Source organism: Arachis stenosperma, chromosome 2, assembly GCF_014773155.1.
Source record: "Arachis stenosperma cultivar V10309 chromosome 2, arast.V10309.gnm1.PFL2, whole genome shotgun sequence".
NCBI lineage: Eukaryota > Viridiplantae > Streptophyta > Magnoliopsida > Fabales > Fabaceae > Arachis > Arachis stenosperma.
The window spans coordinates 61,844,392-61,853,687 of NC_080378.1; the positions used below are offsets into that span (position 1 = coordinate 61,844,392).

At 38.3% G+C, this 9,296-nt stretch overlaps 1 non-coding gene across 1 annotated transcript; it reads left to right on the top strand.

Annotated features, from left to right (window-relative positions):
- The first annotated feature begins 217 nt into the window (after positions 1 to 217).
- LOC130963937 (small nucleolar RNA R71) lies at positions 218 to 321 on the top strand. Its single transcript, XR_009080052.1, has one exon. It is a non-coding gene; the product is annotated as a small nucleolar RNA R71 (small nucleolar RNA).
- The last annotated feature ends 8,975 nt before the right edge of the window (positions 322 to 9,296 follow it).

Genomic DNA, 9,296 nt, shown 5'->3' on the forward strand with positions numbered 1-9,296 from the left:
TTCAAGAACTCCCTTCCTTTGAGGCATCCCATTATTCACGAAATTCCTCTCAGAAGTGTACATGAATTGGTTATTTGCAACCATGTCAATGAGTTCTTGAGCTTCTGCAGGTGTTTTCTTTAGGTGAATGGATCCACCTGCAGAATGGTCCAATGACATTTTCGAAAACTCAGATAGACCATAATAGAATATATCTAATATGGTCCATTCTGAAAACATGTCAGATGGACACCTTTTGGTCAACTGCTTGTATCTTTCCCAAGCTTCATAGAGGGATTCACCATCTTTTTGTTTGAAGGTCTGAACATCCACTCTAAGCTTGCTCAACTTTTGAGGAGGAAAGAATTTATCCAAGAAGGCCGTGACCAGCTTATCCCAGGAGTCCAGGCTATCCTTAGGTTGTGAATCCAACCATATTCTAGCTCTGTCTCTTACAGCAAAAGGGAAAAGCATGAGCCTGTAGACTTCAGGATCTACTCCATTTGTCTTAACAGTCTCACAAATCTGCAAGAACTCAGTTAAAAACTGGTAAGGATCTTCAGATGGAAGTCCATAAAACTTGCAGTTCTGTTGCATTAAAGCAACTAGTTGAGGCTTAAGCTCAAAATTGTTTGCTCCAATGGCAGGAATGGAGATGCTTCTTCCATCAAACTTGGACGTTGGTTTTGTGAAGTCACGAAGCATCCTCCTTGCATTATTGTTGTTGGGTTCGGCTGCCATCTCCTTCTCTTGTTCAAAAATTTCTGAAAGGTTGTTTCTGGATTGTTTAGCTTCTCTTAGTTTCCTCTTCAGAGTCCTTTCAGGTTCTGGATCAATTTCAACAAGAGTACCTTTTTCCTTACTCCTGCTCATATGAAAGAGAAGAAAACAAGAAAAGAAGAGGAATCCTCTATGTCACAGTATAGAGATTCCTTTATGTTAGCAAAAGAAGAAGAGAATAGAAGAAGGAAGAGTGAAGAATCCAAACACAGGGGGAGGAGTGAGTTCGGATTTTTGGATGAAGAGAGGTGAAGAGAAGTGTTAGTAAATAAATAATTAAATAGAATAAGAAAAGAGAGGGAGAATTCGAAAATTAAATTTTTTATTTTTGAAAAGGAGTTAGTAATTTTGAAAATTAAAGATAAGATATGATTAAAATTAAAATTTAAAACAATTAAAAAGAAATTTTGAAAAAGAGAGAGGTATTTTCGAAAATTAGAGAAAGAAAAGTAGTTAGGTGGTTTTGAAAAAGATAAGAAACAAACAAAAAGTCAAATAGTTAGTTGAAAAAGATATTAAAATCAAATTTGAAAAGATAAGAAGATAAGATAAGATAAGATATTTTGAAATCAAAATTTGAAAAAGATAAAATTTTGAAAAAGATATGATAAAAAGATAAGATAAATAGATAAGATAAAAGATAAGATTTTTAAGAAAAAGATATTTTGAAAAAGATTTAATTTTAAAATTAAAATTAATTACTTAACTAACAAGAAAGTTAAAAAGATAGAACTCTAGATTTTAAAGATTGAACCTTTCTTAACAAGAAAGTAACAAACTTCAAATTTTTTTTGAATCAATCATATTACTTGTTAGTGTAATTTCGAAAATATGATATAAAGATGAGAAAAGGATTTTGAAAATATTTTGAAAAAGATTTTTGAAATTTTCGAAAAAGAGGAAAAATTGGAAAAGATATGATTTTTAAAATTTAAAAATTTGACTTGACTTGTAAGAAACAACTAATTTTGAAAATTTTTTGACTAAGTCAACTCAAATTTTCGAAAATTATGAGAAAAATAAGGAAAAGATATATTTTTTATTTTTGAATTTTTTATTATGAGAGAGAAAAACACAATTATGACCCAAAATTAAAAATTTTGGATCAAAACACATGATGCATGCAAGAACACTATAAATGTCAAGATGAACACCAAGAACACTTTGAAGATAATGATGAACATCAAGAACATATTTTTCTGAAAATTTTTTATGCAAAGAAAACATACAAGACACCAAACTTAGAAATATTTAATGCATGGACTCTAACAAACAAAAAATGCATATGAAAAACAACAAACAACACAAAGCAAGAAAACATCAAGATCAAACAAGAAGACTTGTCAAGAACAACTTGAAGATCATGAAGAACACTTTGAATGCATGGAATTTTCAAAAATATGCTAGAAAAAATTTTTTTAAGCATGCAATTGACACCAAACTTAAAAATTGACTCAAGACTCAAACAAGAAACACAAAATATTTTTGGTTTTTATGATTTTGTAATTTTTTTTGTATTTTTATTAATTTTTTTCGAAAATATTTTTGGAAAAACAAAAAAGAAAAGAAAATTTTGAAAAATTTTTGAAAAGAAAATTACCTAATCTCAGCAACAAGATGAACCGTCAGTTGTCCATACTCGAACAATCCCCGGCAACGGCGCCAAAAACTTGGTGGACGAAATTGTGATCACATCAATGTAGTACTCTTTGTTATTGTATGGAATCATTATTGTGGCTCTTTGCTATGTGTGGACACAACTCCGTTCAACTTAACCAGCAAGTGTACTGGGTCATCCAAGTAATACCTTACGTGAGTAAGGGTCGATCCCACAGAGATTGTTGGTATGAAGCAAGCTATGGTCATCTTGTAAATCTCAGTCAGGCGGATTATAATTGATTATGGATTTTCGAATGATAATAAATAATAAACAGGAAATAAAGATAAATAACCTAGGATAGAAATACTTATGTAAATTAATGGTGGGAATTTCAGATAAGCGTATGGAGATACTGTGCCCTTTCTTTTTCTACTTTTCTACTTCTTCATTCAATCCTTCTTACTCCTTTCTATGGCAAGCTGTATGTAGGGCATCACTGTTGTCAATGGCTACATCCCATCCTCTCAGTGAAAAAGGTCCAAATGCTCTGACACAGCACGGGTAATCATCTGTCGGTTCTCAATCAGGTTGGAATAGAATCCCTTGATTCTTTTGCGTCTGTCACTAACGCCCAGCCTTCAGGAGTTTGAAGCTCATCACAGTCATTCAATCCTGGAATCCTACTCGGAATACCACAGACAAGGTTAGACTTTCCGGATTCCCATGAATGCCGCCATCAATTCTAGCTTATACCACGAAGATTCTGATTAAGGAATCCAAGAGATACGCGCCCGGCCTAAGGTAGAACGGAAGTGGTTATCAGTCACGCGCGTTCATAGGTGAGAATGATGATGAGTGTCACAGATCATCACATTCATCAAGTTGAAGTGCAACGAATATCTTAGAATAGGAATAAAGAGAATTGAATAGAAAATAATAGTAATTGCATTAAAACTTGAGGTACAGCAGAGCTCCACACCCTTAATCTATGGTGTGTAGAAACTCCACCGTTGAAAATACATAAGTGAAAGGTTCAGGCATGGCCGAATGGCCAGCCCCCATGGTCTAAGGACTAGGCATCCAGAGATGTCTAATACACTAATAAAAAGTCCTATTTATAATAAACTAGCTATTAGGGTTTACATGAGTAAGTAATTGATGCATAAATCCACTTCCGGGGCCCACTTGGTGTATGTTTGGGCTGAGCTTGATCTATCCACGAGCTGAGGCTTCTTTTGGAGTTGAACGCCAAGTTGTAACGTGTTTTGGGCGTTCAACTCCAGGTCGTGACGTGTTTCTGGCGTTTTACTCCAGACCGCAACATGGAACTGGCGTTGAGCGCCAGTTTACGTCGTCAATTCCCAAATAAAACATAAACTATTATATATTGTTGGAAAGCTCTGGATGTCTACTTTCCAACGCCGTTGAGAGCGCACCATTTGGAGTTCTGTAGCTCCAAAAAATCTATTTTAAGTTCAGGGAGGTCAGATTCCAACAGCATCAGCAGTCCTTTGTCAGCCTCCTAACAGAGTTTTGCTCAAGTCCCTCAATTTCAGCCAGAAATTACCTGAAATAACAGAAAAACACACAAACTCATAGTAAAGTCCAGAAATGTGAATTTAACATAAAAACTAATGAAAACATCCCTAAAAGTAGCTTGAACTTACTAAAAACTACCTAAAAACAATGCCAAAAAGCGTATAAATTATCCGCTCATCAGTCAGTCACGCGCACGCGTCGCCATGGAAAGCTCCAAATCACGCGCACGCGTCAGTCATGCAAACGCGTCGTTCCTCGCTGCCATCTACTTTGATTCTTGTGCTGCAGAAATACCACCAAATCCAGCCGAATGCTACCTAAAATAAACAAAATTTGCAAAAGACTCAAAGTAGCATCTATATTGGCTAAAAGATAATTAATTCTTTATTAAACTCAACAAATTAGATACAAATTCACTAGGAAAAGATGGGAAAGATGCTCACGCATCAAATACCACTCAGCAATCAGTCAATATGTGCTCAATTAGGTAAACAAATACGGCATAATTAGCAGGCCTAAAATCCTCTAACCACATCCTAGCTACCTAACAGCAGATATCTCTATCTAATCCTAACAATCAAAATCAAATTCTAACTAACTAGAACTAACAGTAACTAATGGAAAATAAAATAAATGAAACGGAATGGAAGCTCAAGCAGGAGAGTAACCTTGAGGCAGGGTGGAATGGGATGGGGGGCTAGGCCGTAGGGATGAGCAGAGTCAGAAATAGAGTTGCCGCCTCAGATAGTGGTGGTGGTGAACCCACGGTGGCGCAGCAGGGGTTAGCGCACAGAGCAGTGACGGATGGCGTAGGACAGTGGTACGAGAGAGAGAGAAAAGGAGAAGGGAGGAAAGAGGAGATGGAGGTCTGCGACGGCGCTGCAGCGCTCGCCGGTGGTTAAGGGCAGCGGCGCTCGGTTGAGGTTGCGGTAGTGAAAAAGGGAAAGTGAGAGAGGAAGGATGAGTGAGAAGGAGAGAGAGAGAATGGGGGTGATGGTGAGAGAAGAGAGGGGCGATGGCGGTGGTTGGAGTTGCTACTGGGAAGAAGGAAGGAGGTTGGGGGACTGTTGGAAGAGAAGGAGGGGGCTGGGGGTGCGTCTGCGCGAGTTCTCGTCAAGTCCTTAGGGTTATCCCATTTTTGAATCGACGCGGGCACGCACGGCGCGCATCTATATGCATTGATGAATTTAGGGATCTGGGGGTGCGTCTGCGCGAGTTCTCGTCAAGTCCTTAGGGTTATCCCATTTTTGAATCGACGCGGGCACGCACGGCGCGCATCTATATGCATTGATGAATTTAGGGATGGACGCGGGAGCGTCCTGTGCGCTCACGCGTGACTAGGAACATTGCTGAAGATGCGTACGTGTACTGTACGCGTCCACGTGCTATGAGTTGTGCTGAAGGCTTAATGCTTGCCCAACGTCAGCACAACTCTCTGGAAAATGTATGGGTTGGTGCCAGCAGCCTAGGGAAGCATACGTGGCAAGTGCGCGTCCGCGTGCATAGCCATAAAGTTGCATGGACGCGCACGTATACTGTGCGCATCCGCGTGGGACGAGTTGGGCTAAAAGCTTAACGTTCGCACAATAGAGGCTCAACTCTCTGGAAAATATATGGGGCTGCATCTGCTCATGGATGCGTGCGCGTACAGTGTGCGCGTGCGTCCTTTCCCCTCCCCCTCCCCTTTTTTTTCAGAAGTGCTAAAAGCTTAATGCCCACAAACTCCCTAACAACACCTACAACTTCTAACCAATCAAAAAGTACACAATTCACAATGATTAATCTTGGTTATGAAATTTACTCAACTACTAACAAGCACAGCATACATGTTAGAATGCAAACAACCAATTTATTAAAACAACTAAAATGGCATGAAAAACTACCTACAATGGTAACTCAAATCACTTATTAATGAAATCTTCAAGGGAGTGGAAAGAGTATACCATGGTGGGGTGTCTCTTACCTAGCACTTTTAGTTTAAGTCCTTAAGTTAGACATTTGAGAGGCTCATTGTCATGGTGGCTTATGCTTGTACTCATCCTTGAATCTCCAAGGGTCTTTGCACCTCAAATGGTTGACAGAATTCCCAACCATCCTCACCAATCTAGGATAGAGTTCTATCCAAGATATGAGTCCCCATAGTTGGTCTTCATATAGCGAACCAGGATCCCATATCTTATCTTCACACCCATCCGCGAGTTGAATTTCATGATTTTTCCGTATGGATGGTTGACACATAGAATTCTCTTTAGTTCACCAAGTCTTTTCCTTAGACCCATGTAAAGTAGCATTCATCCAATCATGGTCCTTATACCTTGAAGACTTGACCTCCATGAGACTAATTCCCAACTTTCAACCACTACACAACTCCTTCTTACTCTTAATTCTACAAAGAGCTCTAAGTTGTCCATCTGTTTCGATCAAGCCATATTCATGTGAGAAAGTAAAGCTTAGGGATAAGGGTTTTACCCACTTGACTGTTGTGGTGGACGGTGGCTTAGGGAGGGAAACCTCCCCACACTTAGACAATGCAAGGTCGACTATCTTATGCTCTTCTTCGTGTACCTCCATCTCTTGACAACTTCTTTCATCTTCTTCTTGCTTGTTGACTCTATCCGAATCCTCCTCCTCATCAATCGAGTCAAATTTAGGAGGTTATGTGAAATCTACTTTCGTATCAACTTCACATTAGATGGAAGAGTCCTCAATGAGATTACCAACAACATTTAGTATTAAGTTGTCTTCAATGGTTTCAATTTCATGTCCCATGGGGAAGGATTCAATTTTTGATAAGAAGTCATTAATGCTTGAATCCATCTCTTGGTCAACCTTCTCATATTCTTCAATCTTTATATGTTCTGGAGGTTGTTGGGACGTCCATGGTGGTTCCGCATCTCCTATATCTTCAACCACTTCTTCCTTTTCTTCAATGACCATAGGCTTATCCAATTGTTCCAACACAAAATTTGACTCTTCCTTCTTTTCCACTGGATTTTCCAATTTTTCCTTTATACTTTGCTCTTCTTTTGCTTTTTCATATGTGGCCACGAAAGCACCTTGAGTATTCAAGCATTGGTAGGCTAAAGTATGCACTACCTTGGTCAAGTTAGTCACAAACTCTAGGGTGTTCCTTTGCATATCCACTTGTCCTTGAAGTAGCAATGTGAGAGAGTCATCTATTGGGTTTTGGGGTGGATAGGAAGGTTCATTATTTTGGAGAAAGAGTTCATAGTAGGAAGGTGGTTCTTTTTGGTAAGGGTATGGAGATGGTAAGTATTGAGGTAGTTCATGGCAGAAATCTTGATAAGGTTGTGGTGGTTCTAAAGGTTCTTGCTCATAATGGTCATAAGAATATGGTATGGGTGATTGGTCATATGATGGATATGGGTCACAAGAAGGTGCTTGATATGGAAAGGCTTGTGAGTATGGTTGAAGTTCATGTTGAGGGTAAGAGTCATAGGCATATGATAGTGGTGATTGATTGTCATGAAAAGATGCACAATAGCCATTGAATTGACATGCATTAGGATGGTGATTATACCTATAAGTATCCGGAGGTTGTTGCCAATATGAGTGATCAATTCCTTGAGGCTCCTCCCATCTTTGTGGGTTCCATCCTTGATGCATGTGGTCATTGAAGTTCACATTTCTTACAATACAATTAGAACCAAACTCATAGCCAAAGTGAGAATTCATGATAGCAAAGACAAAAAATAAGAGGCACAAAAACAAGGGGATAAAATCTAGCTACTAAATCAAACAAGCAAACTATTCACAATATTCACATATGTACAATAACCAATAACATAACTACATTGCAATTCCTCGGCAACGGCACCATTTTGACGAACTGATTTTTGATGGTCTAGAATTTCACTAATGAAATCTCGTTGCAATATAATTTCTAAACAAACAATCATCCTTTCATACAAAAATTTGTTTGTCACTAGTACAAACCCCTAAATATATAAACCGAAGTATTGGACCTCGGGTCGTTCTCCATAGGAATTGCAATAAAGTACCTTGTTATTGGTTATGGAGCTATGTTTAGGGTTTTTGAGATATTAGACATGAAAGGTAAATGGCAATGAAAATAAACTAACAACTAGAAAGCTCTTGGCAAGGTTGTGAGAATTAGAAGTCCTATCCGAGTTATCCTCCTCAATTGTGACCACAATTGTCCATTGCTACCACTTAGTTAACCTCTAACTATGGAGGAAAGTCAAGTGGATGAATCAACTTGATTCCACAAGTCCTAGCCAACTCCCAAGGAAAAGACTAGCTCTAGTGGTATCCAAAATAATTAGCAACTTCTAATTATCAAACAATAAAGGAATTAAATAACTCAAGCGTCACTAATTACTCTACCTAGGCCAAGAGGAGCAAAATCTACACTAAAATCCAACCAAGCATTTCATCAAACACTTGGAAGGCAATAAAAGGAAAGCATAGTAAAATTGCAAGAAAAGTAAATCTACACTACTCAATTGTAAGGTATTTAACAACAACAAATCAAAGAAAACAAGATCTACATGAATTACCTCAAATTGATTAAAGGAAAATAGAAGAAACAAAAGTGCATCAACATAAAAGTATAGAATTACAAGAATTAAATGCTAAACTAGAGAGAAGAGACGTAGAAGAAGAAGAACTACAAAAGGAAAAGTAAATCAAAGCATGAAATTGACCTAGATCTAAGAGATCCTAATCTAGATCTAACCTAATCCTAATCCTAGAGAGAAGTGAGAGCTTCTCTCTCTAAAACTAATCCTAATCCTAGAGAGAAGTGAGAGTTTCTCTCTTTAAAACTAATCCTAAAGTATAAAAATGAATCCTAGATGATCAAAGATGCATTCCCCTTCAATCCTTGGTCCTTTTGAGTGTTTTGGCACCGAAGTTGGTTTGGATTGGGCCCCATAGGCTTTGAGAATTTGCTGGCCATATTTTTAATAAAAAAAAACATATATCAGCACCGACGCGTACGTGCACAGCACGCGTACGCATCCATGGGTGACTTCGCAAGGTGCGCGTAAGCTCCTGGAGCGCGCGCGAGTCCATGGGTGAGTTCAATTCTTTGGCTTTCCATGATCTTCTCCATTTGCATGCTTCCTTCCTTACTCCCTTGATCCATTCCTAGCCTTTTTCAACCTGAGACTACTACCAAACACATCAAGGCATCTTATGAAATCAAAGAGGAGTTAAAATTATCTAATTAAAGACCTAAAAAAGCATGTTTTTTACACTTAGTCACAAATAAGGGAGAGATCACAAAATCATGCTAATTCATTGGCTAAATGTGAGAAAAGGTTAGCAAAATACTCTAAATCCAACACAAGATAAACCCTAAAAATGGGGTTTATTAAACCCATGTTCCTAGGGAAGGAAGAAGCGCTCATTG